General features: G+C 39.0%; 1 long non-coding RNA gene across 1 annotated transcript in view; it reads right to left on the bottom strand.

The window, feature by feature from the left end:
- LOC117065026 overlaps positions 1 to 6,832 on the bottom strand; it is a 43,716-nt gene extending 36,884 nt beyond the window's left edge. The window contains exons 1-2 of the long non-coding RNA XR_004429797.1: positions 6,682 to 6,832; positions 5,579 to 5,690 (exon numbers count right to left, since the gene is read on the bottom strand). This is a non-coding gene — a long non-coding RNA (uncharacterized LOC117065026). The remainder of the gene's footprint in view (positions 1 to 5,578; positions 5,691 to 6,681) is intronic.
- Between the last annotated feature and the right edge of the window lie 10,490 nt (positions 6,833 to 17,322).

The raw sequence follows: 17,322 nt of genomic DNA, 5'->3' as shown, positions 1-17,322 counted from the left end.
CTAAGCTACCTTCCCTGGGGGCTATTTCCACTCAACATCTGAACAAAATAGGGGTTCTCTTAGCAAGGAGGAAGAGGACATAGCTGTTGGATAGCCATCTATAGTGTCTCTCATGGTACTCAATACATTCTTACTGAACAGGCATAGAAGTCTTCACCACTGAGCTACACTGCATTCTGGAATAACAGAAAGGATATCTGGCCTGGTCTCCCTGACACACCAGAGCTTATACAGCAATAGGCCAGCCCAGGCCAGAAAGAATTCCAATAGAAAGTTCAGCTTAGCAGAACTGCACCTGGCAGATGTCTTAATTCAGTGGTCAAATCCAGACAAGGGTAGAAGGGTGCAGGCTGTGCTCCATTCTCAGAAAACTGCTTGTCATCTGTAGACTGCCTCATTCTCTTTCATGGCTTTGCCCAGAATGTCTCTATCCCTTCCGCTCATATTGTCCATTTGACAAATTCTTGTTTTTTTTTTAAAGATACAGTTCAAAAGTCACCTCCCCTAAGAAGTCTTTCTTGATAGTGGAAATCCTCTCTGTTCTCTATGGTACTCTGTAGTTCAGCACTTATCACATTATAGTGTACATGCTCCTTTTGCCTTGAGTTCACAAGGCAAATAAAAAAAAATATTGAGCCCTATAATCAGAGTAGGAAAGAGTATGAAAATATGAACCTATTATCTTTAACTAAATTTTTAAATTACAATAGAAATAGTGAGTTTACTGTAAATAAAACTAAGTAAGGGTAAGTAAAATAGGAATTTCCTCCTCTCCAGTTTCATTCCCCAGTGGTAATTGCTGATAATAATTTGGAGTATATTCTACTGAAGACAAAGATACAAATAAGCACATCACTTTTGGGAAATAAAAAAGATTGAACTCAGTAAAAATTCTACCCTAGGTTTTTATCCCAAATGGGTAAAAATACTCATTAAGAAATAAATACCTTGCAAACACACACACACACACACACACACACACACACAAACACACATCCTTGTTCATGTTGGTGTTCCTCTTGGAATTAGTCCTACATATTTTTCTCCCCCTTGATATAAAGAGATTTAGAATTCCCTTGCATTTGGCTACCATGCATAGGAAAGCCTATGGTTAAGCTAGGAAGTATTGTTGGTAACTGACTTCCTACTTAGTCCTCTCCCGTGCTCCTTTTATATATTAGTTTTGTGTGGCTGCTGTAAAAAATTACCACAAACCTGGTGGCTTAAAACAACAGAAACTTATTGTCTCACAATTCTCAGGGCCCAGAAGATCAAAACTGGGTTGTTGGCAGGGTTGTGCTCCCTCCATAGGCGCTAGGGGAGATTCTGTTTTTGCCTCTTTCAGCTTTGGGAGTGGTTAGTATGACTTGGTGTTTCTTGGCCTGTGGCTGTGTCCTTCCAGTCTCTGTCTCTCTGGTCACATTGCCTCCTCCTCTTCTGTCTGTTAGATCTCTGGGGTGTGTCTCTTACAAGGATACTTATCATTGAATTTAGCACCCTCACCCTACCATAATCCAGGATGATTTTATCTCAAGATTGTTAACTTAATTACATCTGCAAAGACCCTTTTGCCAAATAAGATAAGTCACAGGTTCCAAGAATTAGGATGTGGACATGTCTTCTTGTATTTAACACCATTAAATACACTACACTTTAGTAATCAGGTAAGAAAAATGAAACAAAATTTTTAATAAACTGACAAAGAAATATGCATTGGTTAGGATGCTTTTATTGACAAGCAAACTTAAAGTTGAAGCTTCCACTTAAGTACATAAGCAATAAAGCAATTTATCATCTCACATTAAAAGAATTCCAGAGGTGGGGCAGCGCTCAGGCTGGTTAATTTTGTGGCTCAACAAAATCATGAGAAGATCCAGGAATGTCCCACCTTTTCTTCAGACTAGGTCCCTGTAAGCCATCTTAGAATATCACATCCTAATGACAATATCCAGAAGCAGAAAAAGGAACCCATTTCTTCCCATTGCCTCCTTTTTAACAGTGAGAAAACCTTTCCCAGAGCTCCGCCACTCATTCCAGTAGATTCCCTTCTCATATCATTGGCCTGACAAGATCCTATGTCCTGCCTAACCAGTGACTGGCGAGGAGGATGGGGTCTTCATGATGAGTCAGACCAATCCCTATTGAGGGGATGAGGACCACCCCTCCTGAAGCAGATGGCTGCACAAGATCAGAGTTCTATCCAAAAAAAGGAAGGAGGAAATGGCGGTTGGGCAGGCACTCAACAATGCCTGCTTCAGAATGAATAAGATTATGAAAGGAATATTGAATAGACATTTGCTATTATTACAAACAAGGCATCTGTGTCTTCTCTCTTCTTTAGCACCATCTATGTAATTATAGGTTATATATAATGTTTTGCCAAGAACTTTTTGTTAGTGTCTGTTTTGTCTTACCATATCTCTATTTATAATTTTTAAAACAGTACATGATAAATTTTAAGATCACCTGTAATCCTAGCATTTTGGGGGATAGAGGCGGGTGGATTGCTTGAGCCCCAGAGTTCGAATCCAGCCTAGGCAACATGGTGAAACCTCAACTCTACAAAATATACAAAACTTAGCCAGGCATGGTGGTGTACCTGTATTCTACTCAGGAGGCTGCAGTGGGAGAATTGCTTGAGCCTGGGAAAGAGGCTGCAGTGAGCCCAGATTGTGCCACTGTACTCCAGCCTGCCTCAAAAAAAAAGTCATATTTTGTTTATTTAAAGGAGTACAAATTTAGTGGTTTTATATTTATATTTATCATCTACTAGATGCAAGAGATTTAAATTTGCTCTAATTCATTTAATATATCAATGCCTACAAAAGAAAAAGAATTTGTTTTCTGGTGAAGATAGTAATTTTTTAAAATCCAAAATATTAACAATAAGTAAGAAAATAGAGGCCGGGCACAGTGGCTCAAGCCTGTAATCCCAGCACTTTGGGAGGCCGAGGCGTGTGGATCACGAGGTCAGGAGATCAAGACCATCGTGGCTAACATGGTGAAACCCCGTCTCTACTAAAAATACAAAAAACTAGCCAGGCGAGGTGGTGGGCACCTGTAGTCCCAGCTACTCGGAGGCTGAGGCGGGAGAATGGCGTGAACCTGGGAGGTGGAGCTTGCAGTGAGCCGAGATCGCGCCACTGCACTCCAGCCTGGGCGACACAGCGAGACTCCGTCTCAAAAAAAAAAAAAAAAAAAAAGTAAGAAAATAGAAGCAACCAAGCTTCCTGAATAAGCTTAGATAGAGCCACCTATCCACTCTGGACCACTTGAACATCTCTGGACTATATTGTAAGGAAGAAAGAAAAGTTTATCTTGTTTGAGCCATTGTATTTTAGAGCCTATTATAATGGCTTTTGGGGAAGGAGGTACAATTAGGGGGTCTGATTTTGTGATGAGAACCTGAAATTTAGAATTTTATATAAAATCTATAGGTCTTTAAAAGTATTCATTGTTAACTGAATATTATTTGAAGCTCTGTTTAGGTTAAAACAATATGTCAGTGGATTACCACTGTCCCTGTGGCATTGTCTCTTGTCTCTAACATTTCTTGGCTGTGTGATTAGATGATTCTATGTTTGTGCCTTCTGTTTCCCTCTACTACAGGTGCAGTACTATTTTCAGGGAGGGAGAGAAAGAATCCCCGGCTAATATTTCAAAGGAGGGATGGAAGGAAAGATGCAAACTCTATGTCACTTATTTAGTACCTTGTAGAGAAACTAATTTATCAGATGAAACCACTACAAAGCACTCAGCTCCTGAAAGCAAGGATATGGTAGATCATGGCATCTAGAAATATATCCATTAGTTAAAAGTCCACTGAGTGAATTAAATGAGTTAATACATGTAAGATCTTCATATTGCCTGGCAAATAGCAAATACACATTTAAGGTAGGATATTAGTATTATGGTGCTTGTGCAACATCACAGCTAGTTAGTGGAGTGACAGAGAGGCTTCCTAAAACTGACCTTCTGTGCTTCAACTTCAACTTGTTCACCCATTTTTCTTTGTCTTTTTGTTCTATATTCTTTGAGATTTCCTTGATTCTTCTATGTGACTAATTCTACCTTAGTCATGTTCATCATTGGATTCAGCTTTTTAAAGAATTTTTTTGTTTTGGCAATCTTATTTTTAATTTTCAAGAATTTTTCTAGTGCTCTGATAGCTCATTTTTTAAGGCAGCCTATTCTTACATTATGGATGCAATATTCTATCTTTTTATGAGGACATCAATTAAAAATTTTTAAAGTTCTCTTCAGTTTCTTGTGTTATTTTTATGTTTTCCAGGGTCATCTGTTCTGTTTGCTCATTCTGGTCCTTTTCCTTTCTGCTATTAGTTTTCCTCAAATATTCTGCATTGGTCATTCATATTTATGGGTAAAAATCTAGTTTGATTAGTATAGGGAGTTAGCATGATTTTCCTCTGCAGCTACATGGGTCTTTTTCCCCAGCAGGCTTTTCCTAAGGGTTTCCTAAGCTTTGTGTAAGCACACTGGTTGTGTTGACAAACTTGACTTTTGGGTTTATGGATAGAGAACAGATAGGCAGCCTGAAGACATTCTCCAATTATTATTTTCTCTCCTCATCCCTCCCCATGGGGAAGGGGGAAAAGAGAGGTCTTAGGGCACTTCTGGCTCTTCTCTTTCTAGTTCCTCTTTAACAAACTTTCCCAGGCAGGTAACTCACATTCTTAATAATTAATTGTCAGGATTTATCCTACAGATAAACATGAGTGTTTCACAGACATTTCTTTCATTAATATGCAATGATATGCATACTTATTGGCTCTGATCCTTTTCTTTTACTAGTTCATTCCACTCTTATTGCTCAGATCCTATCTCTTTTTTACTTCTAGTAAGTCCTTTTAATGATCCAATGATGGCAGATACTTAAAGATAACTTTCTAAGGTATGTTCATCTACTTTTTTTATCTCTCTGTGTAACTTTTTATATCATTTAAATGTACTTGGAAGTGTATGCTTAGCCTATTTTGATTAGTTTTTCCAATGAGTAATTTAAAAATATCTTTTCTCTATTGCCTTATTAAAATTTCTATTTAAGATTCAATTTCTCTTTTTAGTTTTATTTTAAGTGACACAGGATATTGTATACATTGTATAATGATATCCAGGGTCATCTGTTTTGTTTGCTTATTCTGATATTAAAAACATTTCTTAATTTGAAAAGCTGACAATGAAGAAGTATATGTTTGCTGATGTAGCTGATATTTGTAATACACAGAAAAGGGAAGCAGAAAAACATTCATTAGTTTTGTCTAATTGTGCCAATAACACTTAATTATAGGTTTCAGAGGTCCTGGGAGAGCTTCAAGCTCTATTTGAGGAGCAATTTAAAGGGTTATAAGTGGAGGGTTGATTCTTTCTTGATTTATTCACCACCACTTTCATACTAAATCTTTTGTACCCTCTCTCCCAAATTATTATGTTGAAATCCTAATCTCCAATGTGATAGTATTAGGAGGCAATCCTTTGGGAGGTAATTAGGCCATGTGGGTGGAGCCCTCATAAATGGGGTTTGTGTTTTTATAAAAAGGACTTCAGAGAGTTCTCTCACCTTCTCTGCCATGTGAGAATATTAGAAGATAGCAGTCTGCTGTCCAGAAGAAGGTCTTCACCAGAACCTGATCATGCTCGTGCCTTGATTTTGCACTTCCCAGCCTCCATAGCTGTGAGAAATAAATTTCTGTTGTTTATAAGTCACCTTGTCTATTTTAATCTTCTATAGCAGCCTAAACTGGGTAGGACACAGCCCAATTTTATTTTAGAAGTAGAGCTGATAAAGTACTAATAAAATTAGAAGAAGGATGTAGAAAAGAACAGCTATACAGTTGAGAATGAAGAAGTAAAATGACTGTTTGCTTTTCTTTAAATGAGTGCATCATCCTCCCATAAGGTCCAGCCTTCTTCCTCTGTCATAGAGGTCTCTGAACTTGATGGTCATGCACCCCTGTCAACAACAAATGCTTGAGAATATACCCCAATGTGGGTTTGTTTGTTTGTATGTTTATAAATCATATTCATGTAGTAGTGCCACACTAATACATTATGAATGTTAACATTTCAAAAGATTTTTGTGTGTGCATTGTATATTGTAAGAAGTAAAAAATTAGAAAAAAAGAGTATCTGTACACACTCTGATATATCTAGCACATTGTTCCTTGTACCCTTTCAATCAGATTCATTAAGAGTATAGTGCTTTATCACAAAAATTGTAAAAATACACAAAAGTAGACAGGAAAGCATTATAAATCCCCATGCACTCATGACTCAGTTTTAATAACTGTTTATGGCCAATCTTATTTCATCTATACCTCCCCAAATCTCACTCTCCTATGTTATTTTGAAGCAAATCTCAGATATAGAATAATTTTATTTTTAATACATCAAAATTACGTTATAGTCCACCTAATTAACATAAAAGAAAATGAGTGAAAGAAAAAATGCAAAGAAAAGGGGAAAGAAGGAAGGAAGAGAAGAAAGAGGCAAATAACCAATAAACCAACTAAAAAGGAAAGAAGAAATCATGAGGGAGTGAGAAACATAGTTTGCTATAATTTTATTCCTGTACATGCCAATTCAAATGAAGTAGCAAAATTTTGATTTGGTGCAAGCTAATTTGCTTTATTTGGAAACTGATCCCAGTTAGTACATATTTACCTTCAAAGAGTTAAGTTGTGCTGCAAACTCATTGATTCCAATGCCTATGTGCTTCAAATACTTCTAGATGGAATTCAGACTCTGTGGGATCATTTGGTCCTACCCGGAGGGTGGTCATTATAGAACCAAAACCACCTTATTCTGGGTTTCCTTGTCACTAAAACAAACAAATAAAATAAAATCTGGCATTTTTCTGACCTATGGTTTTATTTTGTTTTGTTTTCACTGTAGCTAAAAGACTTCAATAATGATAGAAAAATGTAAAACTTCAGAAGATTAAATACCAGCACATAGCAGTGATCACATTTCACTTATAGAAGGATAGTCAAATAACTTTCCTCCAACCTCAGACACAGACAATCATCTTCTAAGCTCACAAATACAGGACCCATTCTTGTGGGCACTGGATGAAAAGACAGGTTTATCTTGTCCCAAGGCCAAGGCTATTTTAATATTAACTGACCTTGGACTCTACCAACCTCCAGAGGGAGCCCTGTGGCAGCCAAATCTAAGGCTCAGCAGCAAAAGGGCCCAAATCAGTTTGAATGGCCAATGCAATGTTTATGTAGTGAGGCAATATTTACAATAAACACGACCCAAATGTTGGTGTTCAACGGGTTAAAGATCAATTGTAGCAATTTCGGGCTAGAGAGCACCTTTGATAAGTAAGCAGTTTGGTGCTATGACAGTGTAGTCTCTTGAATCCACAGACAGGAGCAAGTAATCAAGTGAAACGATCTCTACCATTATTTGTATTTCCTATGTTTTTACAGATGGCAATTATGGGAATCCAGCCAACTGTGCCACCTGGGAAACTCTATGAGCTAAACACTATAGTACATTGGGGTAGTAACATGGCTCTGAATAGCCACAAAAGCCTACCTTTGTGGAGGCTTTACAATATACACCATACGTAAGCGACTGTGAGATCATGAAACTCAACATTCTCATCTACAATATCTCTGATTGTGTATTAAGGAAGAGTAATCTGGAAAAAAAAAAAAAAAACCACTGCTTGATATAAAGGAGGAAGGGATCTTTTTAAAAAATCAACAGAAAATCTAAAATCTTATCACTAATTTATCAGCTTTCAACTATAATGATCATTTAATAATTCCTGAAGTACTTTGGGGATCATAGTGAGGCTAATCCAGGGGCTCACAGTTTTCATATTTGCATTCTGTTAGGGGTCTTTAAATTTATTCTCTAAGAATGAGAGTGATAAATTCAGTAATATTGCTTTTTATTTATATAACATCTATCATTCCAAGCAGTCTAAAGGCGTTCAAAAAATGGATATACTTTCAGACTAGACATCACAAATGCTTTTGAAACATGGTAGGTTATTAACTAAACAAGCAACTCACTTGTGGACTAATTTTAAATGCATGTGTCCCTGCTTTTTGAATATGGTTCAACTGAGAAAAGAAAACCCTCCTCTAAACCTAATACCATTTAGCTTATTCAACCACACACTATGCTTTTTGAGGTACAAATTCTGACAATAAAATATCAATTTTTTGAAGTATCCACCCCCAAAGTGCCAGCTGATATGATTGATTATCTGTGATGCACTATTTCACTCTACTCTTCCAGAAGTACAAAGACATAGGTTAAGCAGAGAAGATATGGCAGATGAGGAAAAACTCAGGAAAAGGAAACCAGTGCTATCCTTTTGGGGGGATCACAGAGACTTGATAAGCGAAGAAGTTTGGCCTTTATAGGATTCAAATTCATTTTAATCAATTGTAAGTAAAAATGCCAAAGATGATGCACCCGTTTCTTGACCCAGCCGGACTTCTGCAATCTGATTTCTTGTTTTCATTTACAAGCAAAAAAAAAAAAAAAAAGTACAATATAACCATTGTGAAATAATTTGGTGATGTTTCTGGAAAGTAAGTGGGGGAAGGGGGAAGCAAAGTAGTCCCCCATCCCACTTCAGCTGATACATCTGAGGTTTTCTTATGTACTCCTGTAACAGGCTGCTCTCCGCCATGCTGGATGATTTCCAGTGGAAACTGGTAAATCAACCCAGAGACTCCTTCAAGAACAGCAGTGGAACTTAACAAGCAGTGTAAGAACTCAGGATTCCCTTGACTCGGCTAATCCATCACAGGGCCACTACCCAGGACTGCCAAAAGAGGAACTAGTAGCAGTCCTTTGTATCCTCCCTGTGCCTTTATGTTGTGGCACTTGATATGACTGTTTAAGGAGTGTTTGGTTTCTTTGACCCTTAAGAAAGATATAATGAATGAAATAGTGGAACAAACCAGCTCTGTTTAAGCAGGTAATGCTTGTTTATTTACACTAGAGGACTTATAAAAATATATAGACCCCAGATTCCACCTTAGACATCAGACTGTGCAGGTGGGGCTCAGGAATCTACATCTTTACAACATTGCCCAGGTAATTATGATTCTTAGCTAAGTTTGAAAACTGAGGGACTAGATTTTCAAATATACCCCTAAATCCTACCCAGATTTTAGTTTTAAATCTATTTCTTTCTCCTTAGGCTCTAATCAGAGACAAAGTAGGATACTCCTCCCTTTCCCAGGCCTTTATATCCACAGAATGAGTGTTGAATAATTTATCCCATTGCTTACCAAACATTTCTTTCATATGCCAAATAAAGACACAAACCCAGAGACGTTAAGTGCCTGGGTCAAGGTTGCACCGTACTTGAATGAGAACACCATGGCAAGAAAGCTGGGTATCTTAGCCTCCACGGCCAGATGACCACTCCTTTTCTTCTCTTTTTTTCCAAAGTAAGAAAAATGGAGGCATCTAGGGGACTTCCTTGAAAAATCAGACATAAATTAGGGTAAGTGTAGATATTCATCTCCAAGCAACATCTCTCTGAGATGAAGACTTAAGAAACATACCGGGGACAGAGCAAGATGGCCGAATAGGAACAGCTCCAGTCTCCAACTCCTGGCGCGAGTGACACAGAAGACCGGTAATTTCTGCATTTTCAACTGAGGTACTGGGGTCATCTCACTGGTGAGTGCTGGACAATCGGTGCTGGTCAGCTGCTGCAGCCCGACCAGCGAGAGCTGAAGCAGGGCGAGGCATTGCCTCACCTGGGAAGTGCAAGGGGGAAGGGAATCCCTTTTCCTAGCCAGGCGAACTGAGACACACAACACCTGGAAAATGGGGTAATTCCCACCCCAATACTGCGCTTTAAGCAAACGGGCACACCAGGAGATTATACCCACACCTGGCCGGGAGGGTCCCACGGCCACGGAGCCTCCCTCATTGCTAGCACAGCAGTCTGCGATCTAACCGCAAGGCAGCAGCGAGGCTGGGGCAGGGGCACCCGCCATTGCTGAGGCTTAAGTAGGTAAACAAAGCCGCTGGGAAGCTCGAACTGGGTGGAGCTCACAGCAGCTCAAGGAAACCTGCCTGTCTCTGTAGACTCCACCTCCAGGGACAGGGCACAGCTAAAAAACAACAGGGGAAGCAGCAGAGGCCTGTGCAGACGCGAACGACTCTGACAGCTTTGAAGAGAGCAGTGATCTCCCAACATGGAGGCTGAGATCTGAGAACGGACAGACTGCCTGCTCAAGTGGGTCCCTGACCCCTGAGTAGCCTAACTGGGAGACATCCCCCACTAGGGGCAGTCTGACACCCCACACCTCACATGGTGGAGTACACCCCTGAGAGGAAGCTTCCAAAGTAAGAATCAGACAGGTACACTCACTGTTCAGCAATATTCTATCTTCTGCAACCTCTGCTGCTGATACCCAGGCAAACAGGGTCTGGAGTGGACCTCAAGCAATCTCCAACAGACCTACAGCTGAGGGTCCTGACTATTAGAAGGAAAACTTTCAAACGGGAAGAACACCTATACCAAAACCCCATCAGTACGTCACCATCATCAAAGACCAGAGGCAGATAAAACCACAAAGATGGGGAAGAAGCAGGGCAGAAAAGCTGGAAATTCAAAAAATAAGAGCACATCTCCCCCTGCAAAGGAGAGCAGCTCATCGCCAGCAACGGATCAAAGCTGGTCAGAGAATGACTTTGACGAGATGAGAGAAGAAGGCTTCAGTCCATCAAACTTCTCAGACCTAAAGGAGGAATTACATACCCAGCGCAAAGAAACTAAAAATCTTGAAAAAGAGTGGAAGAATTGGCAGCTAGACTAATTAATGCAGAGAAGGTCACAAATGAAATGACAGAGATGAAAACCATGACACAAGAAATATGTGACAAATGCACAAGCTTCAGTAACCGACTTGATCAACTGGAAGAAAGAGTATCAGCGATTGAGGATCAAATGAATGAAATGAAGCAAGAAGAGAAACCAAAAGAAAAAAGAAGAAAAAGAAATGAACAAAGCCTGCAAGAAGTATGGGATTATGTAAGAAGACCAAATCTACGTCTGATTGGGGTGCCTGAAAGTGAGGGGGAAAATGGAACCAAGTTGGAAAACACTCTTTGGGATATCATCCAGGAGAACTTCCCCAACCTAGTAGGGCAGGCCAACATTCAAATTCAGGAAAGACAGAGAACACCACAAAGATACTCATTAAGAAGAGCAACTCCAAGACACATAATTGCCAGATTCACCAAAGTTGAAATGAAGGAAAGAATCTTAAGGGCAGCCAGAGAGAAAGGTCGGGTTACCCACAAAGGGAAGCCCATCAGACTAACAGCACATCTCTCGGCAGAAACTCTACAAGCCAGAAGAGAGTGGGGGCCAATATTCAACGTTCTTAAAGAAAAGAATTTTCAACCCAGAATTTCATATCCAGCCAAACTAAGTTTCATCAGTGAAGGAGAAATAAAATCCTTTACAGATAAGCAAATGCTTAGAGATTTTGTCACCACCAGGCCTGCCTTACAAGAGACCCTGAAGGAAGCCCTAAACATGGAAAGGAACAACTGGTACCAGCCATTGCAAAAACATGCCAAAATGTAAAGACCATCAAGGCTAGGAAGAAACTGCATCAACTAACGAGCAAAATAACCAGTTAATATCATAATGGCAAGATCAAGTTCACACATAACAATATTAACCTTAAATATTAATGGACTACATGCTCCAATTAAAAGACACAGACTGGCAAACTGGATAAAGAGTCAAGACCCATCAGTCTGCGGTATTCAGGAGACCCATCTCACATGCAGAGACATACATAGGCTCAAAATAAAGGGATGGAGGAAGATCTACCAAGCAAATGGAGAACAAAAAAAAAGCAGGGGTTGCAATCCTAGTCTCTGATAAAATAGACTTTGAACCATCAAAGATCAAAAGAGACAAAGAAGGCCATTACATAATGGTAAAGGGATCAATTCAACAGGAAGAGCTAACTCTCCTAAATATATATGCACCCAATACAGGAGCATCCAAATTCATAAAGCAAGTCCTTAGAGATTTACAAAGAGACTTAGACTCCCATACAATAATAATGGGAGACTTCAACACTCCACTGTCAACATTAGACAGATCAACGAGACAGAAAGTTAACAAGGATATCCAGGAATTGAACTCATCTCTGCACCAAGCGGACCTAATAGACATCTATAGAACTGTCCACCCCAAATCAACAGAATATACATTCTTCTCAGCACCACATCGCACGTATTCCAAAATTGACCACATAATTGGAAGTAAAGCACTCCTCAGCAAATGTAAAAGAACAGAAATTATAACAAACTGTCTCTCAGACCACAGTGCAATCAAACGAGAACTCAGGACTAAGAAACTCAATCAAAACTGCTCAACTACATGGAAACTGAACAACCTGTTCCTGAATGACTACTGGGTACATAACGAAATGAAGGCAGAAATAAAGATGTTCTTTGAAACCAATGAGAACAAAGATACAACATACCAGAATCTCTGGGACACATTTAAAGCAGTGTGTAGAGGGAAATTTATAGCACTAAATGCCCACAAGAGAAAGCAGGAAAGATCTAAAATTGACACTCTAACATCACAATTAAAAGCACTAGAGAGGCAAGAGCAAACACATTCAAAAGCTAGCAGAAGGCAAGAAATAACTAAGATCGGAGCAGAACTGAAGGAGATAGAGACACAAAAAACCCTCCAAAAAATCAATGAATCCAGGAGTTGGTTTTTTGAAAAGATCAACAAAATTGACAGACCGCTAGCTAGACTAATAAAGAAGAAAAGAGAGACGAATCACATAGATGCAATAAAAAATGATAAAGGGGATATCAACATCAACCCCACAGAAATGCAAACTACCATCAGAGAGTACTATAAACACCTCTACGCAAATCAACTAGAAAATCTAGAAGAAATGGATAATTTCCTGGACACTTACACTCTTCCAAGACTAAACCAGGAAGAAGTTGAGTCCCTGAATAGACCAATAACAGGCTCTGAAGTTGAGGCAATAATTAATAGCCTACCCACCAAAAACAGTCCAGGACCAGATGGATTCACAGCTGAATTCTACCAGAGGTACAAGGAGGAGCTGGTACCATTCCTTCTGAAACTATTCCAATCAAGAGAAAAAGAGGGAATCCTCCCTAACTCATTTTATGAGGCCAACATCATCCTGATACCAAAGCCTGGCAGAGACACAACAAAAAAAGAGAATTTTAGACCAATATCCCTGATGAACATCGATGCAAAAATCCTCAATAAAATACTGGCAAACCGGATTCAGCAGCACATCAAAAAGCTTATCCACCATGATCAAGTGGGCTTCATCCCTGGGATGCAAGGATGGTTCAACATTCACAAATCAATAAACGTAATCCAGCATATAAACAGCACCAAAGACAAGAACCACATGATTATCTCAATAGATGCAGAAAAGGCTTTTGACAAAATTCAACAGCCCTTCATGCTAAAAACGCTCAATAAATTCGGTATTGATGGAACGTACCTCAAAATAATAAGAGCTATTTATGACAAATCCACAGCCAATATCATACTGAATGGGCAAAAACTGGAAAAATTCCCTTTGAAAACTGGCACAAGACAGGGATGCCCTCTCTCACCACTCCTATTCAACATAGTGTTGGAAGTTCTGGCTAGGGCAATCAGGCAAGAGAAAGAAATCAAGGGTATTCAGTTAGGAAAAGAAGAAGTCAAATTGTCCCTGTGTGCAGATGACATGATTGTATATTTAGAAAACCCCACTGTCTCAGCCCAAAATCTCCTTAAGCTGATAAGCAACTTCAGCAAAGTCTCAGGATACACAATTAATGTGCAAAAATCACAAGCATTCTTATACACCAGTAACAGACAAACACAGAGCCAAATCATGAATGAACTTCCGTTCACAATTGCTTCAAAGAGAATAAAATACCTAGGAATCCAACTTACAAGGGATGTAAAGGACCTCTTCAAGGAGAACTACAAACCACTGCTCAGTGAAATCAAAGAGGACACTAACAAATGGAAGAACAAACCATGCTCATGGATAGGAAGAATCAATATCCTGAAAATGGCCATATTGCCCAAGGTTATTTATAGATTCAATGCCATCCCCATCAAGCTACCAATGAGTTTCTTCACAGAACTGGAAAAAACGGCTTTAAAGTTCATCTGGAAGCAAAAAAGAGCCCACATTGCCAAGACAATCCTAAGTCAAAAGAACAAAGCTGGAGGCATCACGTTACCTGACTTCAAACTATACTACAAGGCTACAGTAACCAAAACAGCATGGTACTGGTACCAAAACAGAGATATAGACCAATGGAACAGAACAGAGTCCTCAGAAATAATACCACACATCTACAGCCATCTGATCTTTGACAAACCTGAGAGAAACAAGAAATGGGGAAAGGATTCCCTATTCAATAAATGGTGCTGGGAAAATTGGCTAGGCATAAGTAGAAAGCTGAAACTGGATCCTTTCCTTACTGCTTATACGAAAATTAATTCAAGGTGGATTAGAGACTTAAATGTTAGACCTAATACCATAAAAACTTTAGAAGAAAATCTAGGTAGTACCATTCAGGACATAGGCATGGGCAAGGACTTCATGTCTAAAACACCAAAAGCAACGGCAGCAAAAGCCAAAATTGACAAATGGGATCTAATTAAACTAAAGAGCTTCTGCACAGCAAAAGAAACTACCATCAGAGTGAACAGGCCACCTACAGAATGGGAGAAAATTTTTGCAATCTACTCATCTGACAAAGGGCTAATATCCTGAATCTACAAAGAACTCAAACAAATTTACAGGAAAAAAACAACCCCATCAAAAAGTGGGCAAAGGATATGAACAGACATTTCTCAAAAGAAGACATTCATACAGCCAACAGACACATGAAAAAATGCTCATCATCACTTGCCATCAGAGAAATGCAAATCAAAACCACAATGAGATACCATCTCACACCAGTTAGAATGGCAATCATAAAAAGTCAGGAAACAACAGGTGTTGGAGAGGATGTGGAGAAATAGGAACACTTTTACACTGTTGGTGGGATTGTAAACTAGTTCAACCATTATGGAAAACAGTATGGCGATTCCTCAAGGATCTAGAACTAGATGTACCATATGACCCAGCCATCCCACTACTGGGTATATACACAAAGGATTATAAATCATGCTGCTATAAAGACACATGCACACGTATGTTTACTGCGGCACTATTCACAATAACAAAGACTTGGAATCAACCCAAATGTCCATCTGTGACAGACTGGATTAAGAAAATGTGGCACATATACACCATGGAATACTATGCAGCCATAAAAAGGATGAGTTTGCGTCCTTTGTAGGGACATGGATGCAGCTGGAAACCATCATTCTTAGCAAAGTATCACAAGAAGAGAAAACCAAACACCGCATGTTCTCACTCATAGATGGGAACTGAACAATGAGATCACTTGGACTGGGGAAGGGGAATATCACACACTGGGGCCTATCATGGGGAGGGGGGAGGGGGGAGGGATTGCATTGGGAGTTATACCTGATATAAATGACAAATTGATGGGTGCTGACGAGTTGATGGGTGCAGCACACCAACATGGCACAAGTATACATATGTAACAAACCTGCACGTTATGCACATGTACCCTAGAACTTAAAGTATAATTAAAAAAAAAAAAAAAAAGAAACATATCAACCAAATACAACGTGTGGATCTCTGGGTCCCAATTTGTAAAAAATGTGAAGATAAAAAGTTTATGAGACAATCAGGAAAATAAGAACACTGTGTGGATACTTAATGACATTAAATAATCATATTTAATTGTTATGTGCGTGACTATCTTATTATGGTTATCTATTTTTAAATCCTCACATTTTAGAAATATATACTGAAATATTTATTAATGCAATAATGTCTGGATGCTTCAGCTCCAGGGGTGTAATAAGGGGGAGAACAGCTGTGATGAAACACATAGTTTTGAGACATGATTGTCTGAGTTGATAATATTGAATCCAAGTGATGAGTATGCAGGGCTTATTGTGCTATTCTCTCCTATTCACGTATTTTTAAATTTTTTCATCATAAAATATTTTAAATGTATTTTGCAAAAGGGCTGGCCTACAGTTTTGTAGGTTATTTAACTTACATGTACAATAATATGCTTATTAGTGAGGTACATAACTTGATAAAATAAGAATAACTTTACATATTCAGGAAAAATCACCTTGGCTTTCCACCATGGCTTTTGTGGAAGATGAGATGAATAGCAGACATTTAAAGTAGAAACTATGACTCTCCAATAATTTCAAGACTCTCTTTCAAAGGAGCAAAACACTTCTGTCATCTGTTACACTACGATGAGCCTAAAACTGCAGTAGATAGTCTACTGAAACAATTAAAGCACTCAAGAATTGTAAAAGATCAATCACCTATTTCATACAAATTTTCATAAACCAGACTATACTTGCGGAACTGTTTATTGCCTCAAAATAAAATGAGGGCAGCCACCCAGACCTGGTTAGGAGGTAAATTCATTACAGTGTTAAGTTTAACCCCAATTTCCAAATGCACATAAGAAGCTGCAAAGTTCAGACTTTGAGGCTAAACAGCTCTGCCTTTCTCCTTAGTCCTGCCCACTACTTTCTTTCTGAATCTGTGAAGAGCTGTGACTCTTGAAGGGCAGGACCTACCAGCATTCCTTATGACTTCAGTCATGGCAAGCTCTCAAGTTAAATTAAAGGTGTTTGGGGTTTATGTTTTTAAACAGTAATGAAATAGCCAACAAGTAAAACTGGAAATAACTTTCTCCTATGACCTAGAAATAGCAATAGGAACTCTTAAGTGGGAAACAGAAATAGGACTCTGGAAAGATAATGTTTTATGTGTTTATTTTTCTTCCAGATCTCCAAATAGTTGCCTTGGCAGGAAGGCTGCCCTCTAACTGCTCCCTTCCGAAGACTAGGAGGTGTTTACAGAAATTGAAAGTTCCAGCAGTACATTTCCATGAGCTCATTACCAGTTCCATTTATACCTTTTAGATTTCACATGTACAAATGAATGTCCTTGCAGTATAAACTCCTGCTTTCAGCTTGCATTTTAATTACAAACAAAGTAGCAGAAATCAGGTACTCAGTTACTGTAACATAATGGCAGGGCATCTTTAGAATCTGTGCTTTGGTCACTATTATTCAAAGCAGCTCCAATGTCCGTCTTGCCTGCCTCTTTATGCTAATCATCCTAGCCCACTTTGCTCCTCCTCCTTCCAGCCTCCCTT

The sequence above is a fragment of the Trachypithecus francoisi genome, unplaced genomic scaffold (genome assembly GCF_009764315.1).
Source record: "Trachypithecus francoisi isolate TF-2019V2 unplaced genomic scaffold, Tfra_2.0 Lachesis_group2, whole genome shotgun sequence".
In the NCBI taxonomy this organism is placed as follows: Eukaryota; Metazoa; Chordata; class Mammalia; order Primates; family Cercopithecidae; genus Trachypithecus; species Trachypithecus francoisi.
Note: the sequence above shows the minus strand (reverse complement) of the source record. Positions and strands in the feature narration are given on the sequence as shown.